The sequence below is a fragment of the Cheilinus undulatus genome, linkage group 24 (genome assembly GCF_018320785.1).
Source record: "Cheilinus undulatus linkage group 24, ASM1832078v1, whole genome shotgun sequence".
Lineage (NCBI taxonomy): Eukaryota > Metazoa > Chordata > Actinopteri > Labriformes > Labridae > Cheilinus > Cheilinus undulatus.
In genome coordinates this window covers 25,735,254-25,761,636 of record NC_054888.1, presented here as the reverse complement: position 1 = coordinate 25,761,636, position 26,383 = coordinate 25,735,254, and the positions used below count along the sequence as shown (strand labels likewise).

General features: G+C 38.1%; 1 protein-coding gene across 2 annotated transcripts in view; it reads left to right on the top strand.

Annotated features, from left to right (window-relative positions):
• LOC121506022 overlaps nt 1-26,383 on the top strand; it is a 261,221-nt gene that overhangs the window by 107,680 nt on the left and 127,158 nt on the right. Inside the window, exon 2 of one of the 2 annotated variants that reach the window (XM_041781504.1) lies at nt 16,857-16,911. The exons of the other annotated variant lie outside the window; for it this stretch is intronic. The gene's annotated coding sequence lies outside the window, so the exon portion shown is untranslated. Of the gene's footprint in view, nt 1-16,856; nt 16,912-26,383 lie in introns of those variants that run through there. 2 annotated transcript variants of the gene reach the window in all.

Genomic DNA, 26,383 nt, shown 5'->3' with positions numbered 1-26,383 from the left:
CGTTCTCAGCCTTGACCCCATGAACCACCGCACCTCTAATGGACGAAGCTGAAATAAACAGTTTATAGTCACCACATGTAAGTAGCACAGCACTGAGCATTCTAAGGCTGCAGTAATGGGCATTCAAGCTGAGCAGAGCCGCTCAAAACAAGAAAAAAACAGCCTCTAAATGCAGCGCACAATACAATCTAATTGCCTGCATCCCCTCTGGAGAATGTCAAGGTTATGTATGTCAACAGAGCCAGGAAACATCCATGTGTACCCTTTTCTTATCATGGACTAATGAAAAGCATCTCTCCTGGATGTAGAGGCAAATCTATCCCTCTGAGAGGAGATCTAACTGTGCAGAGGTGTCAGAAATAAAGGCTTTATCGGCCTTGGCCATCATTTAAAAGGTGTTAATAATACAAGAGGTTGTGAAATTAGTGACAAACTGTCGAGCCTGCGACAAATTGGATTTCACAGGATGTATAAATTAAAAGCCAGGTGTAAGAAAAAAAGCAGACCTCGCAATATGGATGGAAAACACCTGTTCTAGCCAGGTGTCAGAGAGCCGGCAGCTGGGAGGAGGCAGGATGGGAGCTGAAGGCTGCAGGTGTCATTTCAGTACAAGGGAGTAAGGCCACCTGTAAGGGGAGAGTGCTCTGGGCCCAGCAGACCTGGGGGCCCATGGGGGTCTGAAAAACCAAGATCCACTTTAAAGTTAAGCTATAATGACCATATTCTATTGTTTACCTGAATAATAACCACTATCAGAGCAAAATATATATTTCATTTATTTGCCCCATAGCCTTCTTAGAAATATAAACCCCTTTAAAAGATAAATAAATATATAACAGAATTAAAACGGCTTAAAAGTGGCCAAAAATACTCAGAAAAGGTGGTGAGATGGGATTTAAATTGTAGCAAAAATGTGTCTAAAATCGGATAACAAAAGGAAAATGTGGTAAAAAAAAATGTGGCTTAACAGAGAAAGGCAGGGGGCATGTGGTGAAATGGAATTAGGAGGCAACAAAAAAGAGACAAAAATGTGTTAAAAGTGGCAGAAACGTGGCTTAACAAATAGAGAAACGTGGTTAAAATTGGGGAAATGGAATAAGAAAATAACAAAAATGGTTTATAAGAGACAAAAATGTGTTAAAAGTGGCAGAAAAGGGCGTAAAAGGTGATGAATATGGATTTTTGGAAATGTGGTTAAACTTGAGGGAAAATGTGGTAGAATGGGATGAGAAAGCAGCAAAACTGGGTTTAAGGAGGCAACAACGTGTTCAGAGTGGTTAAAAATTGGATAACAGGAAAACAAAAAAGGTGAGTGGTAGCAAAAATGGGTAAAGAATGGAAAAAATGGGCCAAAGGTGGCGAAAATTGGATGACAGAGGCAAAAATTAGGTCAAAATTAGCAAAAATTTGGCTTTACAAATAGGAAAGTGTAAAAATTGGCAAGGTATGTGGTGAAACAGGATTTAGAAAGCAGCAAAAAAATGCATTTAAAGTTGTAGAAAATGGCAGAAAAGGTGATGAAGTCGGACGTGAAAGCAGCAGAATTGGTCAAAAGTGCAAAATTGTAAACAAGTGAAAAAATTGGGCATGAAAAATATGGAAATTTGAAATTTGGGTGTGAGATGGGATATTAAGAGTAGAAAAACTGGTTAAAATGAAAACGGTGGTCAACATTGGCAAAAAGTAAAGGTTCAAAAAAAGCAGCAAAAATGGGTTTAAAGATGGGTGCTAAAAGTACAAAAATGGGTGGCGAGATAGGATTTTAAAATGAGCAAAAGTGGCAAAAATTTGGCTTAACAAATGGGGAAATGTTGTAAAAATTGGGGAGGCATGTGGTAGAAAAGGAACAAAGATGGGTTAAAAGAGACAAAAATGTGTTAACAGTGGCAGAAATGGTCGTAAAATGTGGTGAATATGGATTTTAAAGTAGCATATTTAGTTAAAGTTAAAAAAACATGGTCAAAAATGGCAAAAAGATGCATAACAGACAGGGAAATGTGGTCTGATAGGATAAGAAAGCAAAACACAAAAATGTGTTAAAAGTGACTAAAATTGGATAACGGGAAAAAATAGGTTAATGGTGACAAAAATGGGTCAAAAGCGGCCATAAAAAAAGGAAAATCTGGTTAAAAACGGGGCAAAATGTAGTGATATGGGTTTAGAAAGCAGCAAAATAGGTTTAAAGAGGAGCATTTAAAGTTGCAAAAACATGCAGAAAAGGTCGGTAACAAGATTGGTAACTATAGGAAAACGTGGTTAAAATTGGATTAGAAAGCAGGAAAAATGGGTTAGAGGTGATAGAATTGGGCAGAAAAGGCGGTTAAATGGGATTATAAAGTAGCAAAAGTGTTTAAAAGTGGCAAAAAAGACTTAAAAGTGGCAAAGTTGGGAATAACAAACAATGTAATTGGTTAAAATGGTGAAAAAATGAGTGTAGAAATGGTTTATAGTGGCGATGATGGGGCAACAGTAGGTGGGAAGTGGAAAACATTAGAAGTGGTAAAAAAAAAAGAAAACAGTCAGAAAATGGTGGAAAGGTCCCGTAGTTTTATAACTTTTCTGTTTGTTTGATCAAACTCAGGGGTCATATTCTTTAAGCCTGACTTGAAACTACTTGTGACTAGACTGACTGGGACAGAAACACACCTGCCACCACTCCATAACTGTTTTAGTGAGATTAATAAGGATCTACAGTTTCCATCTCTACCACAGACATTAGAATTAAAAAAGAAATACAGGAAGAACAAATGGAGAAAATCCAAACTATTGTCAACAGTGTCACTGTAACCCCCAGAGTCAGTAATCCTTTTTGGACAAATCCAGTGGACTCCCATAATCCCTTTCTGACTCTCAGTTGGCCAGCCCCGTGAGTGCCGTTTGAGGAGGAAAAACCTTTCCGATTGTCCCCGTAATCCCGGCATCCTGTCCCATTACTGCCGCTTGTTTCGGGGGATTGTGGGCCTGTTGAAGGTCGTGTTTGTGCGTCCTCTTCCCATCCCACCCTTCAGCTCTTAACGGCGTTTTAGAGTGAACTCCAAACTTCGGCTCAGCTTTATCTCCAAATGTGTTTCACTGCAATGCGAGATATGCTAATAAGAGAAAATGGGGACAATATTATCAAAGTATTATGAATCTAATTCACCCCAAATGTTCATTATTCCAAGGGCTGCTCTGTGCAATCACCAGCAGACAGATGGGTGGAATGAAACTCCTAATGATGCCTCCAATGTGTATTAATTATGTTATAACGAGGCATTGTGTGACTTCAAGTGCAGTGAAATGACTGAGAATAGCGTTTGAGCCTTTTAATTAGAGGCCTTTGCATTCAGTGTCACTGCTCTGCTGTACATGGGGCCACATGGGCTCATTTACTTTCTAAATAAAGACGTTTCTCTGTCAGACACCAGACATCACAGTCTGGACTCACTGATCGGAGGAGATGCACGAGAATGGAAGCTTTTTGTTACAAATGGGATCGCACCAATTTATCATAGGAGGATACAGTAGGATGAGCTACAAAATTAGCATGCCGTACTTTAGGTGTTGCTGAAACAGCCGGAAACAGGCTGTATCAAATTCAAGCACTTTTCAAGCTCTGTCCAGAAGCATTTTAAAGTTTCCTCAGCTGTGGTGAAATTCTGTATTTATCAGAATCTGCTTTACTGGCCAAGCATGCTTCAGTTAGCTTAGCTCTCAGTGCACAGGAAGTAACTCTCTACGGCACAGAGTTGACCTCTGGCAACACAAATCTATATTATTATTACTAAAAGAAAAAAAAAAATAATAATAATAATAATATTTTTTTACAATTATTATTATTATTATTATTATTATTATTATTATCATCATCATTATTATCATTACATTTATTATAATAATTATTAAAATAATAATAGTTATTATTATTGTTATATTATTATCATTATTATTATTATTATTATTATTTTTGTTATTATCATTATTATTATTATCATCATTATTATCATTACATTTATTATAATAATTATTAAAATAATAATAGTTATTATTGTTATATTATTATCATTATTATTATTATTATTATTATTATCATCATTATTATTATTACATTTATTATAATAATTATTAAAATAATAATAGTTATTATTATTGTTATATTATTATCATTATTATTATTATTATTATTATTATTATTTTATTATTATTATTATTATTATTATTATTTTATTAATATTATTTTTTCAATTAAAATAATAATTAAAAATTACTATTATTATCATTATTATTATTATTATTATTATTATTATTATTATTATCATTATTATTATAATTATTATTATTAAAATCATTATTATTATTAGATTATTATTATCATTATAGTTATCTTTCTTTCTCTCTTTCTTTCTTTCTTTTTTCTTTCTTTCTTTCTTTCTTTCTTTCTTTCTTTTTTCATTTTTCTTTCTTTCTTTCTTTCTTTTTTCATTTTTCTTTCTTTCTTTCTTTCTTTTTTCTTTCTTTCTTTCTTTCTTTCTTTCTTTCTTTCTTTCTTTCTTTCTTTCTTTCTTTCTTTCTTTCTTTCTTTCTTTTTTCTTTCTTTCTTTCTTTCTCTCTTTTTTCATTTTTCTTTCTTTCTTTCTTTCTTTCTTTTTTCTTTCTTTCTTTCTTTCTTTTTTCATTTTTCTTTCTTTCTTTCTTTCTTTTTTCATTTTTCTTTCTTTCTTTCTTTCTTTCTTTCTTTCTTTTTTCTTTCTTTCTTTCTTTCTTTTTTCATTTTTCTTTCTTTCTTTCTTTCTTTCTTTTTTCTTTTTTTCTTTCTTTCTTTCTTTCTTTTTTCTTTCTTTCTTTCTTTCTTTCTTTCTTTCTTTTTTCATTTTTCTTTCTTTCTTTCTTTCTTTCTTTTTTCATTTTTCTTTCTTTCTTTCTTTCTTTCTTTCTTTCTTTCTTTCTTTCCTACCTTGCTGTGACTGAGTCTGACTCTCCTGGTCTTAGTTTATATTTGAAACCTCTAAAATAAGAATTAAAACATGCTACCACAGATTAAGGAATAGAAGTGGGATTTACTTCTACCTTCTCATGGCTTCACTGAGAATATTAAATATGACAATAATTCTCATTTAAATATAACATTAGTATTTGCACTGTGCTGCTATGCTGCTAACTTTGATTCAAATCTGAGCAGAGGTTTATTGTCAGACAAGACTTCATAAAGTGAGACAACACTGTGAAATTAAATAAGAGCGTCTTTAAACACGTATTTGTACCAATGAGCCATAAGAGATCCGAACCAACAATATCCTGCATTACAGAGCTCATAGCTATCACAGGCTGCTGCAGACAACAATCAATGTAATGAGATAGAATTAACTTAACCTTCTCTATTAAATTACACTCAATACAATGCAATTATGTCACATTCAATAGCAGGGAAAGATAAGATGCAAGCAGAGCAGGAAAGAAGGGACAACAGAATTAAGGGATCAAGCACAGAAACAAAACCAGCAGAGAGTATTGAAGTTAGGACTGCAAGCAAGGAAATCAATACAGCAGGGCAGTGTCAGGGGATTAGTGAAGGGCCGCTGCCACAGTCCGGGGTGGAAACCTTTAAATGACTAATCAAATCACTGGGAGGGTGCAAAATGGAATAAAAAGGAGCAGAAGCATGACTTCTCCCAGGCTGGAGTTCCTCTGATAAAGATGCTACGACCCGCTGCTCTGGAGTTTCAGGCTGCAGGTGCAGAGACCGCCCACTTTTATTTGGTGCAATGAAAACGGCTGTTTCTGCAAAGAGAAGACGGCAACGCCGGGAATAAAGCCTCTGAGAGGAGACCGAAGACTGCTTTTAGTGCAGAATAAGGTCAAGCTACGTTCAAGTGCAAGGTCACTGTGACAGCACAGTATGTCAGACTGCACTGACCTCTGACCTCTGCAATGTAATTCGATGCTTCTGAAGTCCAAGTGAAGGTCTGCATCTGTTATGTTCATAGGCATTGAGGTCACCTTTGATTTCCAGAAACAATTTAGTTACATTAATCAGAGTGGATTTCCTTCAATATTGATTTTACATCCAAGGGATGAACATGAGGCCCTTTGACTTTGACCTTTGACCCCTACAATCTGAGCATTTTATCAAAATGACACTTTTAGCTCAGTTTGGTAAAGAAAAAATATTTTTATCAACTAAGAATTTTTTTAGGTTGAGCAACATTATTTTTGCCGAGATGTTGCATAGATTTGTTGCCATTTTGAATTTAAATTGTTATTGGAAAGTGCATAAAAATAGTGCATTAAACTGTCCGATATGCAAACAAATTCAAGGGAAGTTCCCACCCCTTGGCCATCTTTTGTTTGGGCTTAACCATGGATTTTAAACATGTCTGGCTCCGCCCCTGTCCCACCCCTCCCCCCTTAACTCTGGCAAACTCCCACTGAAGCAGGTTGGCAGAAACATCTTTTCCTCCATGCAAATATTTCAGTTGTGATAAAACTGCTGCTAAACTCCACCGAGCTGACCGTGAGCATCACAGAAGCTGCTGTTGAATCACAGTTCAACTAAACCCCGCCCTCGCACTCCTCAAAAGATGCTGATTGGTCTGAACATTCGCCACAAACGTCGACCAACCTCAGTCAAGTGGAAGAAATGTCTTTGGTCTAGTGCAGTGATACTCAGTTGATTATTTGTGGCTCTTTTATGTCTTAATTTGAAACAGTGTTCCCCCAGAAAACCTTAAAGGGAAACTTTGTTGCCCTTTTTCACCATTCTTTGCCACTTTTCACCCATTGGAGCTACCTTTTCTTCCATTACGTACGACTTGTTTCCCATGTTTCACATTAAAGCCACCTTTTGCAATTAAATACCACTTGTTTCCTATTTTTTGCTCATTTTTGCCAGTCTTAACTGCTTTTTTGCCCATTTAAGTCAATTTTCACTCATTTTTTGCCACTTTTGGACCTTTGTTGCCACCTGTAACTCATTTTTTTTTTCACTTCTCACCCATTTTTGTTATTTTCTGACCCTTCTGTCACTTTCTCCCCATTTTCACCCCTTTTCACACATTTTTGCTGCTTTTTAACTCTTTTTGCCACCTTTAATTTATTTTTAATGCTTCTTAAGCTGTTTTTGCCACGTTTCATTGAGTAGACTGTGGCTCTTGCAAAGGTATCTTTCAACAGTTTGGCTCTTTATTTGAGCAGGGTTGTGTAACACTGGTCCAATGAGACCAACATTGTTGACACTGCACCACAAACACACCATCCCCACTATGAAGCACAGTGGTGGCAGCATCATTCTGCGGGGATGCTTCTAGGCAAGGAAGGTAGAGCGTAAAATGAATGCTGTAATATCCTGGACAGTCTTATTCAGTCTGCAAGAAGATTTATGTTCCAAGAAGACAATGAGCCGGAGAATACGAGCAAAGCTACGACCAACCACTGTGCTACCTGACTGAGCATGAGCGGTTTGACAGAGAAGAAGAAGAGAGGCCGATCCACAGCCCATTACTTCTGTAGCTCTTCCGCTCAATGACAGCTTGATTAAACGGTGTATTTGTGCCAACTAAAGTCTAAGAATGAAATAAAGCATTTAAAGGATTAGAAAAGCTGTTACAGTCGGCCTTGGCTGGACTTGATTGGCTCCAGATTTAGTTCAAAAATAAACCTCAAGGCCTTTAAAAAGAGGAGATTTTTATGAGGTTTTCAGCTCCGTCTCTTCCTGTTTTCTCCTTGTGGCAGAATTAAATCACATTGAATTGAACAGATGGAATAAAGAGCCCAGACCCTGCAAAAGGCAGGATTAAAATGTGAGTATTATTTACATATTTAAGAAGTAAAATGGCTGCAGTGCCCTCTTTCATGATAATTCACCAAACTTTCTGCTCATGCTGGGGGCCATTTCTCATCATGCTGGTGAAATGAATCCAGAGAAATCACATTCTATCTGTGGGCAGTGAGGCACAGCATCATTTGAATCCCCTTTAATAAGAAGCAGACATGGCTTAATTGCTGCTTTAGTTCAAACACACATAAAAAAAGGAGAGCCATTTTCCTCTGGCTCGGGGTCTCGTTTGTTGCTGACAAAGGCTGCGTCGGTTGTGAAGCAGCAATCCTGACAACAGCAAACAAACAGGGGAGTGTTGCGTGTGGGTAAGAAAAACAAGGCAAATTTGCTGCGTCTCATATTATGCTTTGGGTTATGCTTCAAAAGGTACTATCTCTAACAAGCTTGAACGCTTTGAACCACTCTGAGGCAAGTTTTTCCATTAAAGGCAGAAAACGGGGGAAACATGAGTTGACGTTTTTGTGTTTGTACCCGATGCTAGTGGCACGCCTCCGGTGATAAGAATATTGGTCTGTTGCATGGTTCAACAGTTTGCTCCATGCTGGAATCTCTGCTGCCCTAATGAACGGACCGCAGAGAAACTTCATTCTGCTGTTCGTGCTTCCAGAACGGAGAATTCTGGTGGTTTGGGCGATCCTCTGAATGTTCCTGTATGCTATCATCTCAACACTATCATGCAGTCATCATTAAATTTAAACTAAATGTTATTTATTCAGCATACAGCTCCCAAAACCTTCAGTGTGCTGCAGCCCCTTTCTTAGGAATGGATCAAGCGAATGTCTCGGCCTGCAGAAATCTTCATGTTCAATTTGGTTTAAATGTTTTTTATTACTTGGTTGTGCATTACAGCGCTATCATAAGATGCATTTGCAGATATAAATAAACATTATCCATCCATCTTCTTCTGCTTATGTGGGGCCGGTCACCCTCCAAGGCTGAGCCAAACCACCCTGCAGAGGCCCCGCCCACAAAACTGTCTTGGCGCCTGACAGTCCCAGAGAACAGGCCCTGCCCAGGTGGCATTTATTGATAGTGGATGTGTAGCATTAGCGCTAGCATCCTAGCTAACAGCTACTTCATTCTAGAGCTAAAAACGGTGTTTAACTATTTTTGGATTCTGCTGTTTAATATTTGTTAAAGATATTCTTTAACCATTGTTCCACTTTCTTCCCACTGCAGCCACTTTTTAACCGCTTTTCACCATTTTCCCACCCATTTTCCCCTTGTTGCCTTTCATGACCAACTTTTGCCTCGTTTAACCCGTTGACACTTTTTAACCATCTCCCACCATTTTGCCCCCTTTTTGCCTGTCTTGACCCATTTTTGCCTCTTTTAAACAATTTTAGCCACTTTTGACCATTTTTCTGTTTTTTTTTTCCTTTAACCTGTCTTGACCCATTTTCCACTTTAAAAATTTTTACACTTTTGACCGTTTTTCCAGCGATGTCTTTCCCTTTTTTCCTTTCCATGTCCCATTGTCTCTTTTTCCCATGTTTGCCACTTTCTGACCACTTTCTACCATTTTCCTGCCCATATTTGCCTCGTTTTGACCCATTGTTGCCTTTTATAATCATTTTTTTTTCAATTGTTTAACTGCTTTTCACCATATTTCCATCCATTTTGATCCCTTTTTGCCATTTGTGACATATTTTTGCTGCTTTTATCCCATTTCTTCCACTTTTTAACTGCTTTTCACCATTTTTGACCCATTTTTGCATCTTTTTAAACAATTTTCTGCCAATTTTGACCATTTTTCTGTTCTTTTTTTTTTTTTTTCATTTTTTGTCAGTCTTGACCCATTTTCATCTTTAACAGTTTTTTCCCACTTTTGACTGTTTTTCCAGCGATGTCTTTCCCTTTTTCCCTTTCGTGACCCGTTTTTCCTCTCTTTATTTCCCATATTTGCCACCCACTGACCACCTTCTACCATTTTCCTGCCCATATTTGCCTCGTTTTGACCCATTCTTATAATCATTTTTTTCAATTGTTTAACCGTTTTTCACCATATTTCCGTCCTTTTTGTTCCCTTTTGCCATTTGTGACATATTTTTTGCCGCTTTTATCCCACTTCTGCCACTTTTTAACTGCTTTTCACCATTTTTGCCCCTTTGTTGGCTTTTTGACCCATTTTTGCATCTTTTAACCAATTTTTGCCACATTTTGATAGTTTTTCACCATTTTTTCTCTGATTTCTCTCCCTTACTGCCTTTCTTGACCCGTATTTTTGCCTTTTTTTTTAAACAATTTCTTACCCCTTTTTGCCTGTCAACCCATTTTTCCCCCTTTCAATTATTTTTTTAAACTGTTTTACCACTTTTTACCTTTTTTTTCCATCTATTGTGTTCTTGTTTTGCCCGTCTTGACACATTTTCATCTTTTAACTTTTTTTCCCCACTTTAACCATTTTTCCAGCGATGTCTTTCCCTTTTTCCCTTTCGTGATCCATTTTTTCCTCTCTTTTTCCCATGTTTGCCACTTTATGACCCCCTTCTACCATTTTCCTACCATTATTTGCCCCCCTCTGCCTGCCTTGACCCATTGTTGTCTCTTATAATCATTTTTTTATTTGTTTAGCTGCTATTCACCATGTTTCCATCCATTTTGTTCCCTTTTTGCCATTTGTGACCTATTTTTGCTGCTTTTGTCCCATTTCTTCCACTTTTTAACTGCTTTTCACCATTTTTGCCCCTTTGTTGCCTTTTTGACCCATTTTTGCATCTTTTTAAACAATTTTCTGCCAATTTTGACATTTTTTCTGTTTTTATTTTTTTTTTAACGTTTTGTCTGTCTTGACCCATTTTCATCCTTTAACAGATTTTTTTCCACTTTTGACTGTTTTTCCAGCGATGTCTTTCCCTTTTTCCCTTTCCTGACCCATTTTCCCCATGTTTGCCACTCTCCAACCACCTTCTACTCTTTTTCTACCCGTATTTGCCTCCTTTTGTCAGGCCTTGCCAGTTCCAGCAAAACGATGCTGCATCCATCACGACAGCATGGCTTCACAGTAATTTTCATGAAAATGTTCCAGTTTCAACATCTGATATGTTGTTTTTGTTCTATTGTGAGAAAAATCTGAGTTTATCAGATTTAAAGCCAATGCATTATGTTTGTGTTTGCATTTTGCACAGCGCCCCAGCTTTTTTGGGATTGGGGTTACATTTCCATAAAAAGAAAATGTGTCTTTTTTCAGGATTGATACAAGCTGAATCATATCGTGCGTTATCAGAGAAGCTGATGCTAACATCTAGACTGATCCTCTTTAAAGGCGTCGCTTTAGTCGACCTCCTCTTGTGATATCGGGTGAAAATAAACATACAGGAGCTTTCTTCTGCAGGATGAGCCTGCTTTACTGTGCCTTGTAACCATTACATCCCAGCTCCCTCTGCAGAACCACTTACAAAGATAAAAAACGAGGAGGAAATCTAGGAATCCAGCCAGAGTGATCCTTTAAGATAAATTGGAACAGATATATCAGAGCCGCTGAGATGATAACACGATTCTGCACAAAGAAAAAGTGGATGCAAACTATAAATAAAGACACGGTGCTTGCTTTTCTGTCACCCCCTCCTCTCCCAGCTAGGAAATATGCATACAGTATGCTAATAAAATGTGCATTCTTCTGCAGTGATTCATACTTGCAGACTTTTTGAACCCTTTGTAGTGAATTAACAAAAAAGTGCATTAGCAGGCATTCATTATGCAAGGCAATGGCTCAGAAGTAATGTGCAAAATTACTAGGACTATGCAATCTATTATTGTCATTTATTTCCACAGTGCATGAAGAGAAAAGGGAGAGAATGTAAGATGGGAAAGGCCAGGCCTGTGTTTAGCAGGAAAGACACACAAAGACATTCAACTCCAAGCTGTCTTTCTATGAATGTCTTTAAAGCCAGCACATGTCACATCATGTCACTTTCCTGCAAAAGGAGTGCTGCCGTGTTGTGTGATCCGATGTGATGTGTGCGTGCATGCACCTACTGTACGTGTGCGTGCTTGTCTTCAATTGATTCAGCGCTCACATTTGTTCGTTGTCATTTATTAGCAGAACCAGACTGCTGCTTCAACCTCCTGGAGGCAATGAGAGCTATTTAAAGAAATCAGAGCCACACCAAGTCTCTAAATGAAGACAGGGGCAAATGAGGGCGAGGTGGATGGAGGGAGGGAGGGAGGGAGGGAGGTGGTGGGAGACAAGGGGAAGAGCAGGAGAAGAGCAGAAGGAGTGAAGATGACAAGGCGGGCAGGGGAAGAAATGGAGGAAATTACGGAAGTCGGGAGAGAATGGGGAAGAGAGATGGCGGCGGAGGGGAGGGGAGGGGGAGCTGCACAGTGCTGTCAAGACAAAAAGGTGCAGGGGGTCATGGAGAGGGGGAGAGATGGAAATCTGGAGAGATGGGAGGAGAGAGAAAATAGCAGAGTGTGCAAGCGCGGTTTGAAGGAAAGTAGGAAGTAAACAACTTTGAACTTAAGGGGGAGACGTGAAGGAGAAATAAATTAAGATAGAGGAGAAAATGGAGCACAGGGGAAGGGAAGAAGGGACGAATTTCATGGGTATTTATGCAGAGGCAGATGTTCACTCCAAGCATTGTCCAAGCAAATAATGCAATTAAAGGAAAATTAAGCCAACAAATTGATGCTCGAGTTGTCAGTATCAAAGCTGCCTATGCCTCCATGCTGCAAAGACGGAGTGAGAAAGTTGTAAAAGTCAGCTTTTGCATGCTGAACACATCATAATCAAGCCTTTCAAATAAATCACAAACCCTTTTATAACAAACTCAGGAAATGAGTAACAAGTAAGGAAATGAGTGTTTGGCAGTTTGAGCCAAAATACATGCTAAAGTGCCCTCAAGAGCCAAAACACGTGTTAAAGTGCCCTCGAGAGCCAAATCACATTCTGAAGTGCCCTCTTTGGAGCCAAAATGCGTGATTACGTGCCCTCTTTGGAGTTAAAACATGTGCTAAAGTGCCCTCCTTGGAGCCAAAACTCGTGCTAAAGTGCCCTCGAGAGCAAAAATGAATGCTAAAATGCCCTCCTTGGAGCCAAAACACATGCTAAAGTGCCCTCTTTGGAGCCAAAACACGTGCTAGAGTGCCCTCCTTGGAGCCAAAACTCGTGCTAAAGTGCTCCCCAGAGCCATAAAAACGTTCTGAAGTGCCCTCTTTGGAGCCAAAATGCGTGATTACGTGCCCTCTTTGGAGTTAAAACATGTGCTAAAGTGCCCTCCTTGGAGCCAAAACACGTGCTAAAGTGCCCTCTTTGGAGCCAAAACTCGTGCTAAAGTGCCCTCTTTGGAGCCAAAACACGTGCTAAAGTGCCCTCGAGAGCAAAAACGCGTGCTAAAGGGCCCTCTTTGGAGCCAAAACACGTGATTAAGTGCCCTCTTTGGAGTCAAAACATGCTAAACTGCCCACTCGGCTGGTTAAAATATGATAAACTGCCTACTTGGGTGGCAAAAATGTGTTTTTAAGTACCCTCCTTATTGGCAAAACACACCAAATTGCCCTCTGAGGTGAAAAACAACAACAACAAAAAAAAAGATAAACTTAATTGCCCACTCGGCTGGTTAAAACATGATCAACTGCCCACTTGGGTGGCAAAAACGTGTGTTTAAGTGCCCGCCAGGTTGGCCAAACATTACTGTTGCAGTGACTTTTATGTTGGGCCCTTTTTTGATCCATATTGATCCAGAACTATATCTCACAGAACCAGTTTGGATTATCTGGTGCTAATATGGTGTTAAAATGCACTAGAATACAGGAGATGGCATCTACTTCATTGAAAATGTTCTGGGGGAAGACCCCCCATTTGAATAACATATAAACATGTCTAAAGTGCCCTTTAAAACACGCCAAACTTAGTGCCCCCTTCAGTGGCGAGAACGTGCTGTATGTGCCCCTTTTTTTTTCGCCCCTGCCCTTGAAAAAGTCTGTGCACGCCACTGGTGTTTGGTTGAACATTTCTTTGTTGTCAGTGAATCTTAAACTGTTGGAAAGCCTGTTTATATCCCTTTTAAATGGAGCTGCATTTTTAAGGAGCATGCATTTGTGGGGTGAGCAGCAGAGCTGAGTGTGTGGGCTGGCCCATGAAATATCTGCTAATGCTTAACAGCTTATTTTGCTGTTGCTCTTTTTCATTTTCGTCTGGTACCCTAAAGTGCCTAACCCTAACCCCGCTACAGTGGACAGTTGGCGTCTGCTCCAAGAATCGACGTGCCACGTTTGACCGGATTGACTGTGCGACAGGTCCACTTCAAGCTGGTGTTCTGCAAAACCAAGTAAAACCAGCATTATTTGCAGTAAGCCCAAGTACACAGAAATGAATGACATTCAGCTCCTAAAGCAACAAAAATCAGAAAATAAAAAGTTCAAAACTCTAGTCAGAGTTAGTCTCAAGTCTTGAAGGAGCTAGTCAGCGTTGAGTCTCTTTTAGGGGTAGACATGTAATCCTAAATACTGCTATTTTAAAACAGCATTAAATCATGCTTGAGCCTATTCCCTCTCTGTGTCATGATGTAGTTCCGTTTCTTTCTCAGTCCCACATGAATCCAGCCTCTCTTCAGGATCGAATTTCTTCAAACAGTTATAATCGTATCTTTTTTCTTCTTGTCTCTACTGATAGAACTTCTCGAGCACGTATTGCAATGCGTTCTGGGTAATTAAATCAGTGAAGTCTGGCAGAGCCCTCACCCCAAAGTCTGGACGGGCTGGAAGTCAGCGGAAAGTCAGCTGGAGACTGATGAATCGTGGGTTTTAACAGCCCTTCACGGAGAACGTGCCCTCAGAGCCCTGAAGAGTGGAGGATACTGAAGTCCAGACATTTAGATTCAGCCTCGACGGTCTAACGGAAACTTCAACAGACCGATTTAGGCCGTCCAAGTAAGAGCTTTACTTTTCAGAGGCTGTGCAAAAATTAAAGCATCGGCTTTACAAAGGTATGCATGTGAATAGCATGTCAGTATGAAAATATTTATACATATAAATGACCTTATGTTCCTGGTTACTGCGGAAAAAAAATTCTCATGCATGCTTTGAAGGACATCTTAAGTTTTTGCACAAATATCCACTTTAAATTCATCATGAACAGATGAGATATAAGGTCAGACCTCTAAGGTCAAGGTTTTTAATTTCTCAAACACTTATAGAGGTTTTTTTTTTTTTTTCAAATATTGCACAAATGTCCACTCTGATTTAAAAATTAACTGATAAGATTTCCAGGGTTATAGGTCATAGATCACTGGGGTTAACCCTTTACCTACTGCATCTAAAAATGGCGATTTGGACATATTTTGTTATTCTGGCTGTAAAATAGTCAGGAAATGCCCTCAGTCTGAGAGCTTTGGTCCCTTTTCCCAGGAGTACTTGAACTTAACTTTTCAACGTCTGGTTAATGATTATCGCACATTATATGGAATTGTCAGCAGTTTAAAGAAGAAAAACACAAAAACTGATTTGTTTTTCATGGCTTTTATGAGAAGAAATGTTGTTATTATTATTTGACATTTGAAATGTGAACCTATACATGTTTAGAACAATCAGCAGTCATTTTTGGAGTCTAGGACTCTGGGTGTGCAAAACTCAGTGTTAAAGATAACTATATACATAGGAGACAATTAGTGCAAATAAAGGTGGAAAAATGCATTCTCAACATTCTCAGTAACATGTTGTTATTGCACATGACAGACACGCACACATGCCACTATCTAACACTATTTTTTAGAAAACTAAACACCACTCTGGCTCGCTCTCCTTTTACTCTCTTCCTTCACTCTCCTTTCTCTCTCGTCTTCTGCCAAAGCTGCCGTTTTCACGGCGCTGTTCGACATTACCGTAATATATATACCACACATCATATATTGCCGGAAAGCACCAATTCTCAGCTCTCTGTCACCATTGGAATTTTTTTAGATTGAGCAAACTTTCGAGGAGTTACAGTGTTGAGAATCCGTGTAGCGGTCTAGCGATACTTCTGGTGTTTTGCTATGAATGCCCACGTCATATGGTTGCGAGTGACGTAATGAACCATATATGTGCGCATGCCCACAATTCTTAGCTTTCCAACACTGTTGGAAATTTTCTGATTGGACAAACTTTGACAGAGTTACGGTAATAATACTCCGGACATATAAAACACAGCGCTGGGTCAGCAGGTAAAGGGTTAATGTCTGCTCTGACTAAATGATCTATTGATGACACTTTGCAGGTCAGAGGTCACCATCATCAAGCCTCTGGCCTTTGGCTCGGTCTCTTAAGAACATTCATCTTGTTGTCTCTAAACCATTTCTGCCATTGCTGAGAAGCATCCCCACATCATGATGCTGCCACCACCATGCTCCACAGTAGAGATGGTGTGTTTGTGTCTTTCCGACTGGTCAAAAAAGCTCCATTCTGGTCTCATCAGACCAAAGAACTTTCTTCCTCTTGACCATGGAGTCTCCCACAGTCCTTCTGGTGAACTCTAGTCCAGATTGAATCTGAGTTTTCTCCAACAGTGTCTTTCTCTTTGCCACTCTCCCATAAAGCTCTGACTGGTGAAGAACCCGGCCAACAGTTGTTGTCTGCAGAGTCTCTCCATCTCAGCTGCTGAGGCTTGGAACTCCTTCAGAGGAGTCATAGGGGTCTGGGTGGACTCTGTCACTAGTCTCCTTCTTGCACAGTTTCTGATTTCTTATGATGGGTTTAACCGAACTCTGGGGGATGTTCAGGGCCTTGGCTTAACCCAATAACCTTTTTTTCTGAGTTGTTTGGTGTGTCCTGTTGTCTTCATGGTGTAATGGTAGCCATGAATACTGATTAAGCCTAATTACATTGACCATGATTGATGTATGAAATCATTTAAATGAGCTCTGTATGTATATTTGTCTCATGTTAATGGGCTAAAGGCTAACCTTGAGATCTTCGAGGCTCAGCTTCTTTGAATTCGCCGGGCTTTCATCCAAAGACTTCAGGTGGAAAATAAACCAAATGACACACCGTGTCGTGTTCATTAGGCCGCCTCACATCCAGCTGCATGCCTAACTGTCTTATTGATCCCTCCACTTATCAGCAGGACACTCCATTAGCCCCGTTTGCCGTCATTTTTGTGTGAAACTGCACGCCTACAGTTCTGATGTTGACCTAGTATCACAGAAACGTAGACGACGAAAAAGAGGGGCAGCGTCAGGAGGCTCTCAGAGTGACCAGCCAGGCGTGGGCCACCAGCATCAGTCACCATAAACATCGCCTTCAGCCAGGACCGCGATGAGTCACGGCGTCTGCTCTTCGCCTGAACGGTTGTGTATGGATTTGATGGAAAATATGAGCAGACGGTGACAGGGATGTATTCCTGCATGCTAGGAGTATACCTGTCTGTCACTTCTACTTACAGGATCACAGCAGCCCATAAATCAGACTCTCTTTTATGGTCATCCCTCTTTATAAAGAAGGCGCCGTATTTTCTGAGAAACTTTGGTTTGATTCCAAAAAAGAACTGCTTTTATGTCTCTGCAAGTCGCTGAGAAAAACCTGTAATTATCTGCACTTTCAGAGCTGGAAGAGCTGTGCTTTTGTTATTTAAATTTCAAGCAATTGTAATAAATCCTGTAGCTCAAACAGAATAAAGAATAATTCTGTCAATGGTGTACAAATTGTTTAGTCACCACGCGGGAGAGGAGTGATCTGCTGCTAATGCATTTCTAATTAAGTAGCAGTCTATTTTCCCAGTATTTGTTCTCTGAGAGTTTGTCAACTTGGCAGCAGCTTTAATCAAATCCCCGGCAGCTGTTTGACCCAGTGTCGTGGCTCTCCGTCTGACAACCTCTGACAGATGCTAATTTGTTATTTTTTCCTGTGAACAGCATCACCTGCAGGCATGATTGACACCACGGCTTACCCATTCGTCTGCTGACAGAGGCTGTGCTTGGCTGGAACCTGTTCTCCCTCTGGAAATAATGATACACTGCATGTATGCAACGTACGGAGTGGCAAATATTGATTTTATTTTATTATTTATTCCCTCAGATGGAAATCAATTCAACACGGAGATCATGTTTATTCACTTCAGTGTGTAGCGTCAGTGTCAGAGCCTGGGGAGAAGCCAAAGAGCCATCAATGGGGGAGTGGGTTATAATTTAAAGTCATTTTTATGACCCCTCTACAGGCAGATCTCACCAAGAGATAGCTTCATATTTAACAGACAGAAAGACCTCTGGATTTAGTTTTGATGTGGCCTTTATGCATCTTATTGTTTCAGAGAAATGCAAAAGAATCCCCACTAATAATGCGTATATACGTCCACAAATATTAACCCTCAGGGATCACGTTAATTTACCACCCTTTAAAGCCATTAAGGACAAAAATGTCCACTTTCAAAAAACTGCTGTAAAAACTTCACAGATTTTTTTTCTGCTTTTTTTGGCATAAATCTCTTAACCCTCGCTCCCTTGTTATTTTTAGCTCCATCTGTCCTTGTTTGTCCAGAAAACAGACATGCAGAAAGGTGTTAATAAAATAATCATTTTTCAACATTTTTTTTTTACTTTCACTGCTTCAAATCTCTTCAACAACTTCAACCCTGACCACTATTTTTTTTTTTTTTTTTTTTTTTTTTAATTCAATGTTACACCCTTTTTATGCCAGTTATTGTACACCATGTCACTGGTAACATTTATGGTAAAAAAACAAAAACAAACAAAAAAAAAACAAAAACAAAAAACACCATAATTCCCATATAAAATGATCTAGAAAAAAAAAAACATTTTTTCAATAAATAGAGTCTGGGCCATGCCAATGATAATAATAATAATAATAATAATAATAATACTAATAATAATAATATCTTGAATTTATATAGCACCTTTCAAGAAACCCAAGAATGCTTTACAAGAACACAGAGACAAGGAAGAAAAAAAAAACATTGTTACACCCTTTTTATTCCAGTTATTGTCCACTATGCCTCTGACTGTGATTCAGTGAGATAGCGTCCATGCTAAACAGATGAGTCTATCAGAGCCAAAAACACGCCAGTTTTACCCTCCTTTTCTCCAGCCTCCTCCTCTACCAAATCATATGAGAGTGAATGCATTTGTTCATGTTAGGTTTATTTTATGTACAGGCATAAAAAATCAGAGAAAATATGTAGGATATGAATCACAAACACATGCATTTCCACCTCTAACCAAAATGTGACCACAATTACCCTCATTACACGCAGATATAAATTTACTGCATATTTGAGATATGATATATTCTCTCCTACTGATGGAAAGGACCCGTGCGTCCTCATGCATGTCCATCCACTTGCTATGAAGTGAGGGCAAAGTTAAAATTGTCCAAATGTCCCCCTTTCTTAGTCCCAGACTGCAGAACTCAGAGGTAAAATTTTTGCCTGTAAACACTCCACTTACGGCATGTCCGGTTGTAAACATAGACGTAGATTTGCACCCGAGCACACACAGACTTTTCCTTACATGTGTAGCCCACTCTCAGACATCCATATCTAGTGGCACGAGTCGTTTAATTTAATTCTGATGATGTTTAGTGGGAGAAATAGCGCTCTGAACGACGTGAGTGCATGTAAGGTAAACCATGTCTGCATTACCGAAGGGGTTAAAATAATGGGCTCACGTGATCTGCTGGATCACTGAGGAATGGTGAAATTTAGATCCCTGGTGATCGACTGACTGCAATAAAAGAGTTGTTATAAGTTGTTTTGGTGCCATAGACACACAGTCAAAAAAAATGTGTTTTTAATGGAAGTCTATGTGTCTGATTTCAGACGAACAAGGGTGGATGGAGCTATGTCGGGTCAATCGAGTTCTATGGGCGACACTTTTTTTTTTCTTTTTTTTTTTGTTGTTTTGTTTTTTTGTTGTTTTGTTTTTAAATATGAAGAAAAATTATAACTTTGGAAAAATTTGATTCCTCAATCTATAAAAATGTGACTATCAACTCAAAAAATAATGAAAAAAATGATGAATGTCCTCAAAACGGACATAGCAGGATATGAGGGTTAAACAATTTCAGCTGTGCTCAAAACTACCAAACAGTCCATCATGTTGAGGATTTTAACCCTTTAAATGCCAGTTTGGTATTATTATTATTATTATTATTATTATAAATTAATACTATTATTATTGCTACTATCAATTTTATTGCCATTGTTTTATTATTATTATTATTATTATTATTATTATTATTAATAGCATTACTATTAGTAATATTATTAATAGCATTAATATTTTTATTATTATTATTATTATTATTATTATTATTATTATTATTGATACTACTAATAATAATAATAATAATAATTTATCATCATTTGTATTTTTATTATTATTATCATCATTATTAATAATAGCATTTTGTTTATTATTATTGTTGTTGTTGTTATTATTATTATTATTATTATTATTATTATTATTATTATTATTAATAGCATTACTATTAGTAATATTATTAATAGCATTAATATTTTTATTATTATTATTATTATTATTATTATTATTGATACTACTACTACTACTACTAATAATAATTTATCATCATTTGTATTTTTATTATTATTATCATCATTATTAATAATAGCATTTTCTTTATTATTATTGTTGTTGTTGTTGTTGTTATTATTATTATTATTATTATTATTATTATTATTATTATTATTATTAATAGCATTACTATTAGTAATATTATTAATAGCATTAATATTATTATTATTATTATTATTATTATTATTATTATTGATACTACTACTACTAATAATAATAATAATTTATCATCATTTGTATTTTTATTATTATTATCATCATTATTAATAATAGCATTTTCTTTATTATTATTGTTGTTGTTGTTGTTGTTATTATTATTATTATTATTATTATTATTATTATTATTAATAGCATTACTATTAGTAATATTATTAATAGCATTAATATTTTTATTATTATTATTATTATTATTATTATTATTGATACTACTACTACTACTACTAATAATAATTTATCATCATTTGTATTTTTATTATTATTATCATCATTATTAATAATAGCATTTTCTTTATTATTATTGTTGTTGTTGTTGTTGTTGTTGTTGTTGTTATTATTATTATTATTATTATTATTATTATTATTATTAGCTCTATCCCTGATTTACTGAATTATTGGCTGATGGACTGGCCGTGTCTTGCTTCCCCTCTACCTAACAAACCAAATACGGCACAGAGTACTTAATTCGAAAATAAATAAATAAATAAATAAATAAAAACACAAGTAAGTGAAAAGTGCCCTTGAAAAGTCCTGAAACAGCACTAATCATTTAACAGACTAATGCTACCATTCGCTATATAGGGTTCTACTTCAACATACAGGGCTGTCTTCCATAGAGAGGGTACTTTAAGGACACATCAGGTTCGCCCTCTGATGCGTGAACACATACATGTTTCCAACAGTCGGCCCACATGTCATTCACGGTTACCTACATGCTTGGCTCATGTCAACCATAGTTCAGAGAGATGTCCTTTCTCTCTAGCTGTGATTATTTCAGTCAGCGACTCCGATGAATTTATAAATATCTGCATGACCTCATGCTCCTCAGTCTGGAGGTAAATCCACGTGTACTGTAACGACTCACCATGAAAGGGTTAGAATGTTATTTCCTGCTTTAATAGTGTTTTCAAGGTTGGACAGTGGAGAGTCAGCACTGGAGAGAGAGTGGAGGAAGACGTGATCTAAACTTGGACAGTCTGCTTTAAGGAAAAAAAAACCTCTGTACCGGCCCGATGAGCATAAAAGAAATAAATCTGCTTTACTTCTGAACAGATAGGATTTATGCAGATTTACACATGTGCATATTCCTTTAATGTCTTCATGAAATATTCAACTGAACTCTGGGAGATATTCAGAGCTGTGGGCCTGTTCTTTTGTCTTCGTGGTGTAATGGTAGCCGTGAATACTGATGAACTAGTGACTGGACCTTCCAGACACACCTGTCTTTATACTACAATCACTCAGACACATTCACTTTTTTATTTATTTATTTATTTTTTCTAAAAAAGCCTAATTAAATTGACCAGGACTGATTTGTAAATCATTTAAAGGGTAAAACATCTATGGGGGTAAAAACGTTTCATAAGCACTGCAGTGAGAGTAGCATGATGATTCTAATGAAATTATACAATGTTTAAGCGATGTACCACAAAAATGCACACGTTGCACATGTTTTATGCCTTCTCATAAGCCTGCTTTAGTAGAAAAGTACATGGCATCAGCAAGAACAGACTTTCATTTGTTAAGTATTCTGTTGGCTCCAGGCAAGTGACAAAATAAGCATTTCATTGAACAAACAGCGGCAGGCTGCATGTGCTCTGGTTCCTTGAAAACATTGCTTTGCTTGTTTGAAGATTGTCCCTTAAAGGACACCATTAAGCGCTGTTTTGTCTAATTTATTCAGCTCTTCATGCATTTACTGATTTAATTTAGTGCACTGTAGTTCCCCTTCATTTCTGACACCTTTTGCTTTGTGTCCCTGTGCATTTCCTTGACATTATTTGGTGTCTTTGAAGTTCCTCTTTTAGAGAGTCTCCACTCTCAAAACCTGCATTCTTGTGTAGATAAAAACAACAATATGGTGCAGGTAGGTTCAAAGATTTGAGAATCTCCCAATATGAGTTACTAAACATGCATACATTTATAACAATGCGTATTGGAAACAAAAAATAGTTTAAGAGGAATTAATCCATAGTAGCATGCATCTGAATATATATGCTTTAATCTATAAAGGAGGAGGCTGGGGTGGAGGAGGTGGAGCTTTAATCTATAAAGGAGGAGGCTGGGGTGGAGGAGGTGGAGCTTTATGCTATAAAGGAGGAGGCTGGGGTGGAGGAGGTGAAGATTAAGTCTATAAAGGAGGAGGCTGGGGTGGAGGAGGTGGAGCTTTAGTCTATAAAGGAGGAGGCTGGGATGGAGGAGGTGGAGCTTTAATCTATAAAGGAGGAGGCTGGGGTGGAGGAGGTGGAGCTTTAATCTATAAAGGAGGAGGCTGGGGTGGAGGAGGTGGAGCTTTAATCTATAAAGGAGGAGGCTGGGGTGGAGGAGGTGGAGCTTTAATCTATAAAGGAGGAGGCTGGGGTGGAGGAGGTGGAGCTTTAATCTATAATGGAGGAGGCTGGGGTGGAGGAGGTGGAGCTTTAGTCTATAAAGGAGGAGGCTGGGGTGGAGGAGGTGGAGCTTTATGCTATAAAGGAGGAGGCTGGGGTGGAGGAGGTGAAGATTAAGTCTATAAAGGAGGAGGCTGGGGTGGAGGAGGTGGAGCTTTAGTCTATAAAGGAGGAGGCTGGGGTGGAGGAGGTGGAGCTTTAATCTATAAAGGAGGAGGCTGGGGTGGAGGAGGTGGAGCTTTAGTCTATAAAGGAGGAGGCTGGGATGGAGGAGGTGGAGCTTTAATCTATAAAGGAGGAGGCTGGGGTGGAGGAGGTGGAGCTTTAGTCTATAAAGGAGGAGGCTGGGGTGGAGGAGGTGGAGCTTTAGTCTATAAAGGAGGAGGCTGGGGTGGAGGAGGTGGAGCTTTAGTCTATAAAGGAGGAGGCTGGGGTGGAGGAGGTGGAGCTTTAATCTATAAAGGAGGAGGCTGGGGTGGAGGAGGTGGAGCTTTAATCTATAATGGAGGAGGCTGGGGTGGAGGAGGTGGAGCTTTAGTCTATAAAGGAGGAGGCTGGGGTGGAGGAGGTGGAGCTTTAGTCTATAAAGGAGGAGGCTGGGGTGGAGGAGGTGAAGCTCTCAAAAGAAACAGTTAAAAAAATGTTCTTTCAGCATACAGCTGAGCCAGCATTGTTTTGGACATTTTTGACTCAAACTCACTAAATTCAGTAGAGAAACTTTACCCAGCAAGACTTCCAAGTACCTTATAAAACCCAACTTCAGAAATAGTGAAATATCCCTTTAAGTGTTTCTTGGTCTCTCTTTCTCTCCCCCCTGCTCCGCTCACCTCTGTAATTATGGATCTGATTGTGTTCAGGTGTTCATAATCAGCTTCCATGCTGGTGGCTACAAGTAAACCGCCTCAACAGTGCAGAAACAGAGTTAACACTGAAATCAGCATCATAACATTAAAGGCCGGCCCTTTGTTCCTCTGCAGGGGGTCGTCTCTACATACTGGGCTGGGTGTGACGCTTTAGTTGATTTTGCTCATGAGGGTCAGTTCAGGACTGCTGGAGTCTGATAAAAGCCACATTTATAAAAGTAAGACGAACAAACAAAACAACCAGATGTGACCAACACTAAAACCTGCTGTTTGACTCCCACCTAAGTTATTTATTAATTTAACCATGATGACATCTTTTTCCATGGGGGAAATCCAGTACATGAGTGGAAATGAGTGGTAAAAGTCATCAACTCTCTGATTCCATAGCTTGTTCTTGGAAATCTAATGGTTTGGTTTAACTGTAACAAACGATTTCAGGGAATTATATGCACATGCATCAATCCTGGTGAAAAAAAAAATGTCACATTTGGTATATTTTTATTCAAAGTCAGGTTGTTTGTGAGCTGAATAAAGCTCATATTGTGTTGAGATTTCTAAAAACAGCAGGAATTCCCATCTCTTAGCTGACGTAATATTTATCATCTAGCTGCTAGTTGTGTTTGCATTTTATTTTAACTCATAGGGATTTTTCTAATATTAATCACACTTAAGCTGCTGAAAAAGTCTTTTGCACATGGAAGCTAAAAAAATAGTTTACATTAATATTACATTCTACTTTAATTGAGCTGTTTTTTCATCTACTCCTGACCTAATTAGCTATATCAAATATTTATTAAGTTTCAAATATGAAGGTCACAAGAGGTAAAAAAGTGGCAAAAATGGTCAAAAGAGGCAAAAAAGTGGCAAAAACAGGAAACAAGGGACAAAAAAGTGGCATTAATGGTCAAAAAGGGGCAAGCAAGTGTCATACATATTTGCAAACAACACTTTGAAGACCAGTTTTCGTCATGATTCCATCATGTTTTTAAATTAGGAAAAAGTAGCAGAAAAATGATCAGTTATTTCCAATATTCTATACACAACATAAATTGTTTGTGCTGGATGTGGCCCAGTTGTTGAAAAAGACGTGCTAAAGTGCCCTCCTGGTTGGCAAAACACACTACACTGCCCTCTTGGGTGAAGAAAACCAACTAAACTCCAGAAGACCATTAGGACTAAGAAATACTCTGAAACATTACTGCAGCAATGACTTTTATGTTGGGCCCTTGTTTGATCTATATTGACCCAGAACTATATCTCACAGAACCAGTTTGGATTATCTGGTGCTAATATGGTGTTAAAATGCACTAGAATACAGGAAATGGCATCTACTTATGAAAATGTTCTGTGGGAAGACCCCCAGACCCCCTAGGGATTAATTTATTTATTTCTGTGTGTTCTTCACAGTCCAGCGTTGAATCTCCACAGTTCTTGTGGATGCTGATCCTAACTACAAACTAACTTGAGTAGTCTGTGTAGTTAGTCTGTTTTTAGGCTATATAATGAGCCATTTGTAGAACATAGAAACATGTGAAAAGCGAGTTAAATGCATACAACTATCCCTAAGGGTCATGACATCCAAGCTACAGTGGTACAGTACTTCTGTGAAGTTGAGCGAACCGTTTTATCCTGATTAAAGCCTGATGCACATCTAAGCCTGTGTTTTAATCTGGTCCCTTCTGAGCATCCATGTGAAGTCCTCAGGAACGTCAGAGTTAAATATTTAGACTCATTACACCTTGAACTCTTGTGGGCACCGTTTGGTTCCACCTCCAGGAAGGCCACGCTTCTCCCTATTAAGCCTTATATTATCATTCAAATGGAAATTACACACATTCTAACGGCATTCACAGAGTAAATTATAACATTCACACAGCACTGTGCAATTGCTCAGATTGGATAGTCATTTATAGAAGCTGCCTGACCAGCTGCACACGCTGCATTACAGCCACCGTGCTGTGCTTTACAGCCATAAGCACATTTTTACAGCCTGCAAGCGTTTTCCTTTCTGTGTGAAAATACTCCCTCTAGATTGGCTGTAATTTCAAGCCACTGTGTGGAGACATAAATTCAGGCAATATATTAAGCTGGATTTTTTAAGAGTTGAGCAAAACTTGTTAATGCAAGCATTCCCCTCTTCTGCTGTGGTCATAATTATGTTTTGAACAAGAATATTGTTGTGTTAAACAAAAAAATGTCAGGCATGGTAAATGTTAATTACTTCTAAATCCAAACAGGAGTTATAAAAGACGTCATAAACAACAATGATAGGAAAACAGTGCTTCATAAAAGAGCGGGGCATCATAACGTTATAGAAAAAAACAGTTTAAAGTGTAACTTAACCCCAGGTAGTAGGCTGAGGTTTAGCTATCCTGGAATTAGAAAATATGGCTTTAGAATGTAATAGACAGAGCTGGGAGGAGGATTTTACTCTTTTATTAATTTTATAAATTAGTCATGAAAAATCAGTCATGGTTAATCAGTATTCCTGGCTACCATTACACCATGAAGACAAAATAACACCCCAAACACTCCAGAGAAAACGTTATAGAAAAGTATAAGTCAGGAGATTCCATC